Here is a 17,877-nt window from a genome sequence, read left to right on the forward strand (position 1 = left end):
TGTGTGTAGTAAAAATTGTGTAGCAAAAATACACAGTGCATTTCATGATGCCTTTGTATAGTAATTCAACAGAAGTTTGTTTTTTAACTAGATCCAAATTTTATTAATTCCTATTTCTTATTACAGTCATATTTCTATAGCATGCCCAATATCTGATTGAAAAGGTCTAAACTAAGTTAATAGTACAGCTTTAAGCCCTGGCACATCTGAAGAGTTTGCAATTACAAAATAAAAAAAAAACCTAGGTCCAAGTGGACCACTAATTTATGAAGAACACTGAAGAAAATACAAGAATAAATCTATCTGGAGATCAAAGGTTTTTATTTCAGCCTTAGTAAGATTTTTTTTAAAAGTACTGTTCTTAGGACCACTTTATAAATTCCATTTGGAGCAGAAGAAACAAATGCATTTTGTTTATGCAGTTCTTGAGTTTCCCGTCAGGGCCTAGGGAACAGTGAGCAGGAACTGACAGATTCAATTACTCAAAGTGGCCACTCTCATTCTTTATTTTAGTTTGACATCAAACTTGGCACAAGCCTATTACTAGCAATATTCATTTATCGCCGTAGTTACTTTTAAGCTGCAAATCTGGTTTGCATCTATGGAAAAAATACAGCCAGCATGTACATGGACTGAAGACACATCCAATTATCTGGGCAATTTATTTTATGAACTTACACGGAATTAAAAAGGGAGCATTACCAGCATCCAGTAAGTGTTCTTCCTCCACCGGCTGCAAATCAGCAGAAAAAGGCTTCTTGAACTTGCACATTGAAAGATCTGGCTTTACAATATGTTGCCTGAACGTGTTCTGGTTAAAACAGGAACTGACAGGCTGATTGATAGCCCCTATTTCTTGCCTTATTGTCACAAATTACTTTCAGGATGCTAGTAATAACACAGAGTTCAACTCCTATAAAAGGCATAGCTCCCCAGCTGGGCTTTCACCATACTAAGTGTTTCTTCATATTAGTTAGTGGAAATCATTTGTACGGTTATACCCCTGGCTTTCCCTTGTGAGTGCTACATGAACACTTAAATCAAGCATACCAGAGGACTACATGGCTCCAGGGATCAGTTTTGAGAATGGGATAAAGAGCCTTTCGCCACACAGTTGCTAGATAAAAGTTCAGCCACAACTGGGTAATAACTATCGTGACAATAGGTGACTATCTGGTGGCCTGTGTGAAATGAATTGGTGGTCTCAGTCCACCTCTAAGTGGGCTGGTGTCCCTATCATAAAGATACAGACATAAATGACACTAAGTAGTGCCCTGATTGGCACTCCTTGTAGACAGGAGGATTGAAAGAAGCTGGCAGCAACTATCTTATCATCACTAGACACCCTCCTGAACCAGCCTTTGGGGCCTGCAAGGCCCAGTTCCTGCTTTGGGTTACATAGACATTTCAGAGCTAATTTCATCTTTATTTTTCTCTATTTTTAAAGTAAGGGTCTAGCTCTTTTCCATATGAAGATATCCTTGATATTCAAACACAATGTTAACTGATTGCAAGTTTGGTTGACAGTCTGTCATAGGCTATCCAACATTGGATTTGGGGGAATCTGTGAAGCCCATCACTACAGGTCTTTTTGTTTTTTATTCCATAGGAACCAAGATCAATTCACAGCTGGGGGGATAATGCTCCCCAAACTGTTAATGGCACAAGGACTGCAACAAGTGCTCTCACAGCCTTCTGATCAGCTGGGCTATCGGCAGAACAGCTAGTGATCTAACTACAGGACCGAGAGCAAAGTACAGTAACTCCTCACTTAAAGTTGTCCCTGTTAACGTTGTTTCGTTGTTACATTGCTGATCAATTAGGGAACATGCTCGTTTAAAGTTGTGCAATGCTCCCTTCTAACGTCATTTGGCAGCCGCCTGCTTTGTCCACTGCTTGCAGGAAGAGCAGCCTGTTGCAGCTAGCTGGTGGGGGCTTGGAACCAGGGTGGACTGGCAGCCCCCCATCAGCTCCCCCTATCAGGTCCCTGCTCCCCTAAGTTCCCTGTGCTGCAACCGCCCAGCAGGCTATCAGTTGCCAGCAGTTCAGTGTCCCTGCCATGTGCTGCTCCTGCCCTCTGCCTTGGAGCTGCTCCCAGAGACTCCTAATTGCTGTGCAGGGGGGGAAGCGAAGGGGGGCTAATGTCAGCGTGTCCCCCTCCCCCCTGCTCCTGGACCCCACTTATCCCTTCTCCATATAGAGCAGACGGACGAAGAGAGACAGAGAGAGCTTGGGGCAGCAGCTGCTGTCTCAACTTCCTGATCCACTTAAAAAAACAATGCACTTAAGAGTGGGTCAGTTTACTTAAAGGGGCAGTGTGCATCTCTCTCTCTCTCCCACACACAAGGTGTGTGTCTGTCTCTGTCTGCTATACTGTCTCCCCTCCCTCGTGTTCGTGATGCCTTGTGTGGGAGGCTACATTAACAACAATGGGTTAACTCTTGAGGGCGCAGCCGAGTGCTAGTTCATCATTTAGCAGCAAGGCATTCTCTGGGAAATATCCCTCCCTCTTCTACCCTCTGACTTCACCACCTCAACAAAGCTTCACAATCATCATAGCTGTGAACAGTATTAAATTGTTTGTTTAAAACATATACTATGTGTATATCTGTATAATATATAGTTTTTTTGTCTAGCAAAAAAAATTTCCCAGGAACCTAACCCCCCCTCCCCCATTTACATTAATTCTTATGGGGAAATTGGATTCGCTTAACATCGTTTCGCTTAAAGTCACATTTTTAAGAAACATAATTACAACATTAAGCGAGGAGTTACCGTTCTCCCAGCTTTTAAATCTTGGGTCTGAGATTGATTCCCCCTGTGATCTTGGGAACCTTCTTGTTTTAGTGTCCATGTCTGTGACACAGAGTTAATAATTCTGCCTGTCATTTGTAGGTGTGTGTGCTGGAGTGGGGGGAAGGTTGACAGTAAATTAATTATAAAGTGCTCTACCAATTGGTTAATGTTTGTGAAGTTATAACATGCACTACAATGCGCACAAAACTGTCCAATGGCTGGGGATCTAATAGTCTACAGATCCCCACCTTAATTTAATAATTGTCCCTTGCAAAACATACTTAATTTTGGCAACTAAACATGGATCTCAGAAGAAGATGGGCTTCATTTCTCCATGCAACAGGAGAATGTGAGGCCTTGAAAACCTAAGTGACATGCCCAAGATCACACAGGAAGTCTATGGTAGAGCTGAGAATGAACTCTAATCTCCTTAATCCCAGTTCTGTATTTTACATGCAAGGTTATTGCTCATTCCTGAGATTTTCTAGGAATACATAAAAACATACAACATCTGCAAAATACAGTATATGGCAAAAAAAAAATTAATGGTCAGGGTAATTAACTTTCTGGTTGTTTGATGAAAACCCAGAAACAGTTATAACATTTTAACTGAAAAATGTAAAAATAATGCAATTTTTAAAAAAAATCCTAATATTTTTCATTTGATTAAAAAATTTTCAAGGAAAATGTTTATTAATTCTGACCAGCTCTATGAACAGTTTTTCAAGAAACATCATTATTGTGAATAACAAATAAGGCATGAGTATTCTGGTAAACAAGTATTAAGGATTTTTTTTTTAAAAGAGTGTTTTCAAAACCCCATAATAACTGAATTTTGTGATGAAGTATTATTGTTTGCCTGGTGTCAAGGAACTGTATGTCCACCTGCATTTTGTACCAAATCTTTAAAGCAACTTGTTTGTCAAAAATATTTATATGAGATCTATTGAACTCTTGAGTATTCAATTTGTGTTGCTTTGATCTAATTTGATACACATACAGTACTTTCTAAAATCATATGTGTACATCCTTCCCTTGATTCACATTTGCAAACACCCAAAACCTCCCACTCACCCACCCCCTCGTACCTGAGGTCAATTTTACCTGACTATTGGAGGACTCCTCACATAGCCATGCATTCTTCTGGATTAACTGTTTGGATGTTCTCATCTAATAAAAATACTTTACCATTAATTTTTGGGATAAAGCTTCTCAGTGACCAGGATGCAGTCTTTTTGTGTTCCTTTGAATAGATTCTGCTATAAACTAATTTGAATTCTTATGCTATGCCAGAGAGGGTGGGTTAGTGGTAAAAATGTATGGGGTGGAATCCTCTAGATTCTTGGAGCATACATTAGAATGCTGACAGGGTTGGCTGTGTTCTTTTGGGGAACACAAACAAGAGTGCCATGAAATGTCTTTCAGTTGATGTCTGCATCTGCTTGCATGTACAATTTTTATTAGCAAATGCACAAATGGCACAATAAAGATGGAAAAGAGTTGAAAATACAAAATATAAAGTAGGAAGATAAATGCATATAAGTAAAAAACAAAAGATAATAAAAGAAAAACATCGAAGGAGCATCGCATGTTTTAGCCATTCAATAGCTTCGGGGTCAGCAGAGTGGAGTCTGGAAAGTCTTCCTGATAGACTAGCATGAGAGGAGCAGCCATTCAATAGGTGTGTGATGTCCTCAACTGCACCACAACCCTAGACTGATCCTGAATCCCTAGTGTGTGGCCCTTTGCCACACACATCACCACGCCATATCTGAAATGTTTGAGCTTGCACCAGAGATAGCATGGCAGCTCGAAGCCAGGCTGTCTCTCATCAGACTACGTGATGAGGAAGGAGTTTCTTCATTCCTCATTCCCATTCTGCTTGCCACAAAGTGGCAGTGTCCACCATAGAGATCATTGTTCCATAGTCCAGATTGGTCTTCTGCTGATGAGTTGGTAGTGAGGCGCTTTCCAAATATCTTTGAAAAGTGGCCATTGTGGTATCTTCTGGATTTTGTCCACGAGGTTCTTTGCTGCAATATAATGCCTGATGTTAGGAGGTGGGATATTAGAGTGAAGTAGCCACTTGATGTTTGTTGGTTTGATAGCCCCTGTTATTACTGTCATCATTTGAGTCAGTTATATATCAGCTAACTTTGTGTGAGAAGAGTCTAACCACACAGCTGCACAGTATTATTCAACTGAGTAGCAGAGAGCTAACACTGAGCTGTGCAGTGTTTGCCCAAGTTGAGCCTGCAGGTTTATTTAATCTTCCAAGCTACCTTGGTGAAGTGGTCTATGTAGGTAAATATGCAAGCTAGAGTTCTCTGAGATATACTGGTTTTGGGTCATGTGGCAGTCATTCAAGAATATGTTGAGCACTCACTAAGCATTTTATATGATTGAGATGAAAGCATGCTGACACACTGTCTTTGACACAGTAGGCATATATGTCTCCACTTTTTGAAATAGTCCCTGATGACTGCCACGTCTTGGTTCAGGTTATCCTCAACCTTTTTGAAGTCTGTATCTTGAAGCTAGGTAGATGCCATCTACATACTTGAATGGTCTTGAAATTTTTGGAGGCAAGTAATTTGTAAATATGGTGAAAAAAGTTAGAGCAAGAACAGATACATCTGCATGGACAATGAAGATCCTATGAAACTTTTAGTAAGGGGAGAGATTTGCTCTGTTAGCTGTGACCAAAATGCCTCCTTCACATATTAGCATGCACCATCCTGAGCTGCTTTCTGGCTGTTGACCTGGCTGCACTTTCCTCCTGGCAGATTTGCATTTCAGTCATGACATAATTCCTTGTTGGATATAGCTTGTAAATCAGTTTGGGATCCTTAAAAGTAACTGGTATATAAATGTACTGTAATTACTAAATTTTCTGAGGGCCTGTTATATGCATAATCAGTAAATCAGATACAGTGGGTAGATTTTCATAGAATCATAGATTATTAGGGTTGGAAGGGACCGCAAGAGATCATCTAGTCCAACCCCCTGCTTAAAGCAGGACCAATCCCCAAATTGCTCCTTCAAGGATTGAATTCACAACCCTGGGTTTAGCAAGCCAATGCTCAAACCACTGAGCTATATCTCCCCCCATATTCAAACAAAAACAAAGTCCCATTGTAAAGGATTAATAATTGAAGGGCCTGAACCAATTTGCAATTATCCTATTTCCAAAGATTTCAAAATGTCCTTTGACCTCAACCGGAACCTCCATGCAAATCAAGCTCAGTAACACACGTTATTTATTTATCTTGGAGCATGTTGCAGAAGGTGGTAGTTTAGGGGCAATGTCCAAAGCTGATGTCTCCTTGGCTTTATATAGGAAGCAAAAGCTTTATTTTCTCATCCATTAAAATTCCAGAAATCAATTTAGAATGGCAGTTAAGACAGTTAGGTAGCTATTATTCCTATATCTTCTAGTTCTAGGGAACCTCAGCCTTATCTCTTACTTCCTTTAAGATAGGATAAATACAGAGCTGGGTGTTATAAGTTGAATCTATAGATCTTTTTTCAACATTTTACTGCTACACTTAGCATTGAAACAAGTTACAGGGAACCACAGCAAGAGAATTTATGGCCTTACAAATGAAGGCAGCATGTGATAAATAGTGCATTATCAGTTGTTCAGGTAAGTAATATATTCTCTTGTAAAACCAGTACTGAAAGCTGAGTTATTTATGAAGTAAAAGAAGTCTGGCTTTTTTAACCTCCCATGCTAATTTACTTTAAGATAACATGAGGATAGACTTCTGTGCCACCCCTTTTTTTTGGGGGGGGGGTTAATTGCTCTACCCTCTCTCATTAATGTATCCTATTTCTTCCATTTATCATGTAAAAGGAGTGAATGTTATTTCACCTTTAAAACTGAAATACCTCTTCTTGATATAAGATGATGATTTCCAACCCCCCTTTAAAAAAAAAAAAAGGGAAATTGCTGTTCTGGCTGCTAGCCATGCTGAAGCTGAGAATATGTCTTTTAGTAAAGGTAAAGCATCCTAATGAATGACTTCCTTTTGAAAGAACAAGAGACAATCCTTGCAGTCATTCAGAACAAGCTGCTACTTAGTCACTAATGGAAGAAATACAAGAAATAAAGACAACTTCCCATGTGTGGTGCAGCATGCATCCCACTAAGCAGAAAACTTTGGTTTCAGCCAATCAACAGTATGAATCTTATTCACTAAAAGGAGAAAAGGCTCAGGTCCAACTTCTACATTCATCTCCACCTGTGAATTAAGTGGGGTTGCCCAGGATTTAACCAAGGATAGAGGCTCCACGTGTATAGTGGCCATCTTTGAGCCTTTGTTCTTCTTTCGATCATGGAAGTTTAAGGCTTTATAGTTGAAAACCCTTTTATGTTTTCTAGCATCCCCAACCCTCACAGTGAACACTAAAACCTTGGAAAATGTATTTGTCTATTTTCAAATAGAGAATGTTCCTTAGGATCATTAGATTTTATTACTATTATTAAATAACAACAAATATGATTATGCATATGCATAGTGCATAATATCCTGGTATTTGGGTGCAATTTACATGGTTTAGACAGGAAGCAATTAACACTACCTAGATACAGGGAACAAGTGCACTTCAGTGCCCAGCAGCACACCAACTTTAGGGAAAACCAAGGCTTCAATCCTCCAGTAGTTCTACACAGGTAGACTCCTGTGTCCACACAGAGCCCCATGTAATATTTGATACCTACCCTACTTATTAGGGTCCCAATGCTTATTTCATATGCACCTACAAGATTTTTCTGCTGCCTCCAGAATCAGCTGGGAAAACTAGTTAGTTGCAGCAGAAAGGAAAAGCCAATGGAGTGCTGACAGTATGTCTCTCCCAGCTGTAGGTTTATATCCTATTGCCCATGCAAAACCCAGGTATATGGCTTCATTTAGGGGAAGGAATTCTTACTCTGAGTTGTGGAGTTGCTCTGCAGCCACTGATACAGCATCAGCATGGCAGTAGCTTCCGAAGGAAGAGATCTATGATATCCATTGGGTGTCCTGGGGAAAGGGGCAGAATGTTCTCTGGCAGAGTACAACTGCACCTGGGGGGTATCCATGCTCTGCACAGATTCCTGGCATCCTGTCCCTCCTCCTCCTGCCCCATCACAATGGAAAGAGACTAGTTTTGCTTCGTTCAAGGCTCTCCATATTTGCCGAAAGGGAGGTTAATATTTGCCCAATACCTAGCAAACTTATTCAATATACTAAACTTCACCGTCTAATAAAACATGCTGGCAGCAAACAACTATCCTGAAATGGTTGATATTTCTTTATGAAGGGCAGAAGATAAGCATCCTTGTTCCCCTACACATCCACACTCTTATGCCAACAGTTGATGTGAAAACTGACATTCTAGGCTTTTGGAGAAAACAGTAGAATTAAAACTGTTCTCCATCCAAACCACCATAGCAAAGATAAGGAGATGGCTTTAAAAATATCAGGGTAACAAACTCTACCATGATATTATTTTAAAATCTTCAGACATGATCAGGAAGGAATCCAGCCATCTGCTGGATGAGCAGATCTAGAAGGTTTTGAAGAGAATGACCTTAGGTATGTGCAAACACAAGAATCTAAGCCCGCAGAGATGATAACAACAGTGAAAGTACCTGAGAGAGGTGCCATTCAATTTCTCTGTCACCTAGTAAACAAGGGACACAATCTGACAGAGACTGAACCACAGGGAAGTAAGAATAGTGGCTCCAGCTCAAACACTAAATTGTCCTTGGAGGAGGATAATTCTTTTCATTAGAGCCACTTAACTACATGGAATTCATCAATGGAATAATATTTCCAGGAAAAAGAGGCGGGAAGAAAATTTAAGTGTGTAAAATCAGAAGTGCTCAAGCCAATCTCAGGCCAAGTGCTCTCTTTCCAGCTTCCTGTAAACCCTGGCACAAAGAGCAGACATAGATAGAAAGGAAAAGGAATTTGGGAAGAATGCCAGAAAGCACCCTGTCATGTATCTAATGAAGTAATAGTAGAGAGCATGGCAGGAACTACAGATTGATAGGGATGTAGGAAATTTGAATAGTGAGAGTTCTTTCTGACTCAGAACCACTCCCTCATCTCATAGACTTTAAGGCCAGAAGCGACCATCATGATCATCTAGTCTGGCCACATGCACATTGCAGGCCACAGAACCTCACCCCCCATTCCCACTCCTGGAATAGGCCCATAACCTCTGGCTGAGTTACTGAAGTCCTCAAATCTTGATCTCCTCTATTCCACCTCAGCCCCAGAGACACAGACCCAATAATACTAAGATTTGCATATTATTACTTGTCTGCATAAACTAGAGAATTGTTATGTTCATCAGTCTTGCATCTGAAGAAGTGGGTATTCACCCACGAAAGCTCATGCTGCAAAACGTCTGTTAGTCTATAAGGTGCCACAGGATTCTTTGTTGCTTTTACAGATCCAGACTAACACGGCTACCCCTCTGATACTTGACATCATGGATTTAGTAGATTAAAACTACCATTATGATCATCTAGTCTGACCTCCAACATAACTCAACTCATAAAATTTTCATACAGTGATTTCTGTATTTTGTATTTATGGTCCACAAGTCCATAGCAATATGGCATGTTCTGTTTAGTATCTCACCAAGCAGTTAAATTCATGGACAGCCAGAACTGTTATTTTTGTAATCTGCATTTCAGGTTTGGAACATTTACACTCCTTGGAACCACAGGTTAAAATCCTGGCAAGGTTAAACTGGTCCATTACTCTTCTGAAGTAGATTAAACATCACACAATTTACTGTGCGAGACTTCAGATGAGGCCTTTGCCCAATGAGGTCCTGCCACTCCTTCCTGCACATTAAGGTGGGATTCTCCCCAGTGGCCCCCTTCAAATTCCTAGCAGTGGAGTAATAATTGTGGGAGTATTACTATCATTTTACTGTGAACAAACAACACAAAAAATAAAGTATTTTAGTCTGACCTCTTTTCTCCCCGTTTCCAGGCTGCAGACCCATAACATTGGTGCTGGATCCTCTTTGCCAAGGTGTACAGACTGGGAGTTCTGAAGGTGATAGCAGTAGCTTGAGGAAATCTGCCCCCAGTGTATCCTCCTGCAAGAAGTGGATCTAGACCCTGGGGAGAAGGGCTGCTGCTACACTCGAAGAGGGAGAGGAGAAAGACTGGAGAGGGGGCTCCTAAAGAGGTATGGGGCCAGGAGGAGAATTTGCTGACAGAAAGCACAGCATGAGTTTGAGGTGGTCACATTACTCATGAGTGAGTTAGGCACAACATCCTCCACAAGTGACAATAAAACCAATCAAAGGTATTATTTCACCTATCTTGTCGCATTTGTATCTCCACACACCACCATATGTTTGTTTATGCCACAAATTTTACATACAAGGTATTTTAGGACTTTTCAAGATGTGTTCAAAAATATTATTGATACTGTGTTCATTCGCCCTGTAAAGCCAGGTTGCCTTAGTACCAAAAATACAGCTTTACAGGCCTCAGAGTGCCAAATGTCCATACCAATATTTTTTTAAAAGCTCTAAAGAATCTCTAAAATAACTTTTCTTTTAATCTAGACACTATAATTTTGAAGTCATGTATCACCTAAGCATAGTAATGACCTCTATACCATTGGAAAAGGATTCTTCTTCCACTATAAGTTTCTAGCCCTGGTAGCTCACAGTACATCGAACCTTAACAGCACAACGTTACTGTAGGCCCCAATTCAGCACAATTCAGCAAAGCACTCAAATGAGTGCTTAAAGTTAGGCATGTGTTTAAGTCCTATTTACTTTAATGGGTCTAAATATCTGCATAAGTGCTTTGCTGAGAGTCGGGGCCTTATGCATTTTGGAAATTTTAAAATATATCAGTTATAATTTCTCTCTCCCTCTTAGCCCTGCACAGGTATACTCCTGGTCCTATGGGAACAAAGCTTTATGATTGGGAGGAGAGGATCGATAGCACCCATCAGGTCAGGGGTCGGCAACCTCTGGCACGCAGCTCGCCAGGGTACGGGCCAGTTTATTTACCTGCCGCATCGGCAGGTTCGGCCGATTGCAGCTTCCACTGGCCGCAGTTCGCCGTCCTAGGCCAATGCGGGCGGCAGAAAGCGGCGTGGGCGAGGGATGTGCTGGCCGCAACTTCCCACCGCCCCCATTGGCCTGGGACGGCAAACTGCAGCCAGTGGTAGCCATGATCGGCCGAACCTGCCGACGTGGCAGGTAAACAAACTGGCCCGGCCCGCCAGGGTACTTACCCTGGCGTGCCACGTGCAGAGGTTGCCACCCCTGCATCAGGTGTTTAAATTTCTTACACATTTCTAAAATCATTTTTTTGTCAAATATGTGGCATATACAGAATCGCTGAGCCATGGTGTGACAAAGATTGTACTGGGACTCGTTTGGAATTACAAGTGTAATTCATGCCTGGCTTCAGAGCAAATGTATTTATTCAAAACTCATGACAATAAAGCCTCTATATCACACAACATTATCATGGCTCATTAAACAAATGGAAAGACAAAGTTGTGAAACTTTGAGATTGACAGCTCTATGCAGCTATATACAGTTAAACCCTGTTATCTCGATGGCCTAGGGGTTTGCCAAAAGCCATCGAGATAACCAATGATCGAGATAAACCCCTATCCACCCCCCCACCCCCTCCCTGCCCCCTTACCGCGCTGCCTGCACGTGGCTGGATCCGGCAAAGCGGAGCCGGGCGGACGGGCGGACGGGCAAGCGGAGCCGGCGGGCGGGCGGCAGGCGAAGCCGGGACCAGGTATGTGGGGCGGGGACGGGCAGGGACCAGGTATGCGGGCCGGCGGGTGGGGGGGGCACAGGCAGGGACCGGGTATGCGGGGGCAGGGAACCGGGGACCGGCGGGCGGGGAAGCGGAGCCGGCGGGCGGGCAGCAGGAGAAGCCGGGACCAGGTATGTGGGGCGGGGACGGGCGGGGACGGGCAGGGACCAGGTATGCGGGCCGGGCGGGGACAGGCAGGGACCGGGTATGCGGGGCGGGGAAGCGGGGACCGGCGGGCGGGGAAGCGGAGCCGGCGGGCGGGCGGCAGGAGAAGCCGGGACCAGGTATGTGGGGCGGGGACGGGCAGGGACCAGGTATGCGGGCCGGGCGGGCGGGCGGGGACAGGCAGGGACCGGGTATGCGGGGGCGGGGAACCGGGGACCGGCGGGCGGGGAAGCGGAGCCGGCGGGCGGGCAGCAGGAGAAGCCGGGACCAGGTATGTGGGGCGGGGACGGGCGGGGACGGGCAGGGACCAGGTATGCGGGCCGGGCGGGGACAGGCAGGGACCGGGTATGCGGGGCGGGGAAGCGGGGACCGGCGGGCGGGGAAGCGGAGCCGGCGGGCGGGCGGCAGGAGAAGCCGGGACCAGGTATGTGGGGCGGGGACGGGCGGGGACGGGCAGGGAGCCGGAATGCGGGCCGGGCGGGCGGGGGGACGGGCAGGGACCAGGTATGCGGCCGGGGCAGGCGGGCGGGGACAGGCAGGGACCGGGTATGCGGGGCGGGGAAAGAGGGACCGGCGGGCGGGGAAGCGGAGCCGGCGGGCGGGCGGCAGGAGAAGCCGGGACCAGGTATGTTGGGCGGGGGACGGGCAGGGACCAGGTATGCGGGGCCAGGCGGGCGGGGACAGGCAGGGACCGGGTATACGGGGGCGGGCGGGGAAGCGGAGCCGGTCGGACGGGCGGGCGGCGAAGCGGGGAACCGCGGGGCTGGGGAGCCGGGGAGCCGGCGGCTGGGGACGCGGGAAGCGGGCGGCTGGGGAACCGCGCGGCTGGAGAGCCGGGGAGCCGGCGGCTGGGGACACGGTGGGTCGGGGACGGGCTCGAGATATTAGGGTTCGGCAAATCGACATAACGGATGAGAAACTCATAAGCCAAAGAGGGAGTCTGGCGGTTCCACTTGTAAACCGTCGACTTAACAGGATTGGCAAGTTAACCGAGGTCGACATAAATGGGTTCGACTGTAATATTAATTTTAAAACATGCAACTAAATTATCTTATTTTTCCTCTTATTTGCATTCTTAGACTTCTAACTTTGGATGCATCCCAAGCTATATTTTGTGCAAGAGTTATGCATCATTTTGGCAGACACTTAGTGAAAAAAGTGTACATATCATTTATACAATCAACTATAAAAGACACATTTGTAAGAGCTATAGGTTCATAAGTTCATGACAAATGTTTTATTACACTAACACATTTGCTTTAAGTTTGCCTAAAATTACAGACAAGCCAGGCTTCTGCCCTAACTTAAAGTTCCGCTGTGATTTACAAATAATAGAATTCCATGTCTCATTTGATTGCTGTGGTGGAGACAAACAGGAAGGGGAACTATTCAGATACTTGAAGGATTGCAATATAAATGTATTTGTCAAACAGAAACGAAAACCTCAGCAGGCTGGACTATTTTGTCTAAACTTGAACCAAAGTGAGATTAATCAATTTAGTGGGATTTGTGTTGTTTAAAGTTCACATTTAAACTGAGCTAGTTAATTAGCTGGCCCATCCCCTTCCAAACCATTTCCGTATAGCAGCATAAACTGGTAATGGATGCTGTAAAACTCAATTATCCATTAAGACAACAATAAAAGCCCACAAAATTTGTGACAGTGATTAGCATCCATAGCCACAGAGAGGATACATCAGAAATCTTCCAGTCAGTAAATCAAAAGACACATTTTCCAAACATCCAAACTTGTTTACACACTCAAGCCCCACACTGTGTTTTCCCATGCCCTCTTTGGGTTTCAAGAGCTCCCTTCACCCAGCCACACATGGACATATTTTATGTTATCCGCCTCAAAATGTCTATAGCCTCATTTGTAAGACCCCCTCATCTTTTCTCCTTCTGTACACCCACAATGCTTCTCCTGGAATAGTCAGAATGTTCACTTCTGAACGCCATGAGGTTGTCCATCCCAAGAGAACTGGAGTGGACCATCTTGACCATCCCCAGGTGAGGAACAAACTCCTAAACGAATTGAAGGCTATATAGAGGCTCATAAGACACAGTGTACAATAAGAGTTAGGGGGTAGAGGATGCAGAGAGGCCATGCAGCAATGTCCAAGAGACATTTTGGCTCAATTATCCAAAGGTCACCTGAGGAATTCCACTCCTTTCACAGCATTTCCCATTGGAACCTGTGCAGAGGAGCACAAGTGGGATGAAGGGTTTCTGCCTATGCCAGGCATGTAACAATCTGCCCATGAGTCTGGGAGGCTGGCAGTTAGAGAAAAAAAAATATCTTTTCACTTGAAAACTAAGTAAGTTGACTGGGGGGGGGGAGAGGGGGGTGCTCCGTGAAACACAGACATGGGCTCCCATGATACCAGATTGTTTGTGAGTCATTTTTGAGATAAAAATGCACTTGGTTTGGGAGTTTTAAATTATTAACAACATAGAAAATATTTTGAAAATGAAGGATTTAGTCTGACAGTATCCCTTTAAAAACCCCCAACCCCTCTATGTTTTTAAGGGATGAAAGCTCTTTTGTTTGCCATAGCAAATATGTGAAATCAAAGAAAGTAAAGTGAACTAAGCAAACTATAATTATTTAGGAGACTAACAATGCACTAGCTGTCACTGTCTCCCAAATGTCATTCTAAGTTCTGTCTACACATCCTCAGGACTGAGAAAGAGACAGGAGAAAACCACATAAAGGGAGCTAAATATTTACACTTACTAAAAGGTAGGGAGCTATAGCCTCCTGCAACCAGAGACAAAAGTGACCATTATAGGACTGCAGCTAGTTGTCTCATCCAGAGTTAAAGAGCAGCTACTAGGAAAGCATGCTAGTAAAGTCTCCTATAACCTCATAAATCCATATGAAACAGCTGTGTAATGACCAAGTAATCAAAAAGTGAAGGAGCTCTTGAGGAAAGTGGACTAAATTCTAAGGGTTGGGGATTTGGGTAAAAAACAGCCAAAAATGTCTAGTATTGAAACCTTCGAGTATTGTGTTATTTCTCTGAGTTAGTTATGCCATTCTTTCTTACATTAGGTTGATCGAATAAGTAGTGAGATTCCTTTTGGGCATTGGTGACTCTCACGCTACTAAATAAGGGATCTGTTCTGCATTTGTAGATTGAGAAAATTCAATTTAAGTCAAGAGTGTGGAATAGGGCCTGAGCTACTTATCAATATCTGCAGGAGCAGCTGCACAGAATGCAGCACAAGGGATGATTTATAGATGGAGACTGATAATAGGGGAAATCTTCCTCAGTCTAACATCTGCTTTAGATACAAGATGAGATGACAGAGACGCTACAGCTGTTGCCGTTGCTATAATTGCCTCTGCCCCATTCTGCATTCTTTATCATAACTGCCCCCAAGCTATTTCAATCTCCATTTGGGAGCTGGTTTGGTGGGGGAGGGGACTAGTTCTTGTCCTCTTGTATATTTCTCAAAAACAAACTAATGAAAACACATTTTGCCACATTTTCTTCATGTGCAACCTTTTACACAACTTTAGCTTAGTGTATATCCTCCTGGGACCACTGTTGTTTATTTGAAATCTACAAAAGCAGAAGAGGCCCTAGGAAGGGACACACCACAGAAACATCATTGTCACTGCACCTTTCCTCCTCTTCAGTGGCCACAAGAGGACAGAGGTCAACAAAATGGAGAACGTAATCTAAGTGCAGGGGCAGGAGAAAGGTAAAATGCATCAGAAGAGTGCCAGTTGGGGACAACTAGCAGAGAACCTTAGGCAAGGGACTGCAGGTGGGTTGCTGAGAACCAGTTCTCCACATAGACCTACTGAAATCACATGAAACACACATTCTCATCCAGGCTACCAAAATAGATATCACCACATTCTGTTTGAAAATATTTGAAGAAAATATGTGCAAAGGAAATTAAACACATGAGATGATTAATAGGGGACAGGATTGCTTTCTCAGTCACTCCCCTAAAGCTGCAGAAAAGGAAGCATTTCAGAATACAATCACAGCCTGCTCTCCTCACTGATGTATCCCTACCTCCTACACATCACTGTCTAGAGTACCCTGACTTCTTTTAACTTCATGCCCACGAGACAGATTCCTAAATAACAAGATACCTCCATGACTTGATCTTTCTTTTCAGTATGTGGGGAAAAATAAAACAGTGTCCTCTTGTGATTGGAAGTCTCTAATAATGTGCTTTCAAATATGGCGAGCAAAATATTTTTTCTATAAAAATGCTCCACCCATCAATGCCATCCTTATTTAACATACAAGCCTGTACTGATGTGGGTGATTTTAGATACAAAGGGTTCCTCCTTCATCTTATCACCATGTGAATACTATGTTGCTGTCTTAATGATATCAGAAATAACATACATCAAATGGTATTTTATAAATACTGGATTAAATGGACTTGGGAAGATGTAGGAAAGTTTATGGAAGATGTGCCTCTTGATAATATGGAAGGAGTTTTGCTGCTTCTCCTGAGTCCACTGTGTTATTACCTGAGGTACTCCACCTTTTGGATATGTCTTAAGCAAAACATTTTTTTTATCAAGTGCGTGTTGCCTCTACTTGTCCTTTCCCTCCAGCTTACAAAATGAAATTCTAGTATGGATGTAAATGCCATACCTCTTCAGTGTATGATGTCAATATGCCAGACTCCCATACACATGATCTATTACTAGGAGACACTCAGCAATGTGCTGTGTTTCATTTTTATTTGAGCTGCATGTGTTTACTTTCCCTTTAGTCTCTGGAGAATAGTGACATTGTGTATTCTGTTGCAGAAACTAACATGGATGGCTGCCATCTTTGGAATGAGGTCCATTTCATCTGCTGTAAATGAAGGATTGACATGTGGCATCAATCCATATTTAGTTAAGGATTTGGGATGTTACTGGCTTTCAGACTTGCTCTACCACAAATTCCCTGCCAAAATCCTACTTAATGCCCAGTATCAAATCAGTCTCTTTGGAGCTTCCTGAATATATGGTGAATAAATTCTGCTGGAAATAGCATATGCACCTACGAAGAGGATATTCTGCTTTTCTGTAACAATAGTCAAATACCTTACATAAATATGCCCACACCTAAATCTGTCTCATCTTGTTGATCTGCATGTAAAATTCACACCCTGACTTGTGTAAATGCAACCCAGCCATGAAAATAGTTTGTTCATGAGTCATAGCCTTACAAACACTGAGGTAATTGTGAAAGCATCCCTTGTTAGTTTGCAATTAGGGTATTAAGTCTTGATATCCTGAATTAAGCTTGGGAACAAAATTCTAAAGTATTTTAAAAAAAAACATTCAATAGGCTTAATCTTGTAGGTAGGAAAAGACAAAGCAAATGCATTTATTTCAACAGCTATTCCGTATAATTAGCTCACCTTTGGGGGGCAAGGCAGGTGGTGCTGTTGAGATTAGCAGTACAGAACATCTGAGAAGGACTGATACAGAGATATATCACCTGCACAGATGCGTACAGGTCCACAAATATAATCGCAAGTACAGTTACTGGGACAACAGGCTGTCTGAACACGTACATTTTAGAATCTTAACAACTTGTTAGAAATACGACTGCTTCAGATTGTGCCCAGTATTCAGCAGTCCTATCATAGTATAATTTAGAAAACCATAACAGAGACTGGAGGGGGAAAGCAGATATACGAAGAGCATCAAGAAGAAAAAATGTGGTGTTTTTTAATGGACCTGAGTAGAAGCAAAACAATATTATACTCTGCAGCATCTCTGTTTCTGAGGATCTGTGGGGTAGGGGGCAGTATGATGCTACTCATAACACACCTTTAGATATTCTGGTTTTGGAAGGAGTTACACTTACACAAGTGTAACCCTTCTGCTATGTGGAGTCGGCAACAACAAGGGCCAGGTTGAATATCCAGCAGTTCCTCTTAACAATACAAAACAGAAGCAGCTCGAATCCCCACCCAGTAATCTGGGACAACTAGACACCACTTCTACGAAGTAATACTTCCCCACTCATAAGCACTGAGTCCGTCTGTGTATAACAAAATAAAACTTTTATTAAAAGGAAAAGGGAACGTACCATTTATTTGGGAAAATACCACAACCACGGTTCAAAAGCATG

At 43.1% G+C, this 17,877-nt stretch overlaps 1 long non-coding RNA gene across 3 annotated transcripts; it reads left to right on the forward strand.

Moving 5' to 3' along the window:
- Window positions 1-6,111: 6,111 nt before the first annotated feature.
- On the forward strand, window positions 6,112-17,769 carry LOC123366962. 3 transcript variants are annotated; one of them, XR_006578239.1, is made up of 4 exons: window positions 6,114-6,442; window positions 9,792-9,992; window positions 13,701-13,777; window positions 16,557-17,769. It is a non-coding gene; the product is annotated as an uncharacterized LOC123366962 (long non-coding RNA). The 3 variants fall into 3 exon arrangements; XR_006578237.1 differs by lacking the exon at window positions 13,701-13,777 and having other exon boundaries at window positions 6,112-6,442; window positions 9,792-10,112; XR_006578236.1 differs by lacking the exon at window positions 13,701-13,777 and having other exon boundaries at window positions 6,131-6,442.
- Window positions 17,770-17,877: the final 108 nt, after the last annotated feature.

The sequence above is a fragment of the Mauremys mutica genome, chromosome 1 (assembly GCF_020497125.1).
Source record: "Mauremys mutica isolate MM-2020 ecotype Southern chromosome 1, ASM2049712v1, whole genome shotgun sequence".
In the NCBI taxonomy this organism is placed as follows: domain Eukaryota; kingdom Metazoa; phylum Chordata; order Testudines; family Geoemydidae; genus Mauremys; species Mauremys mutica.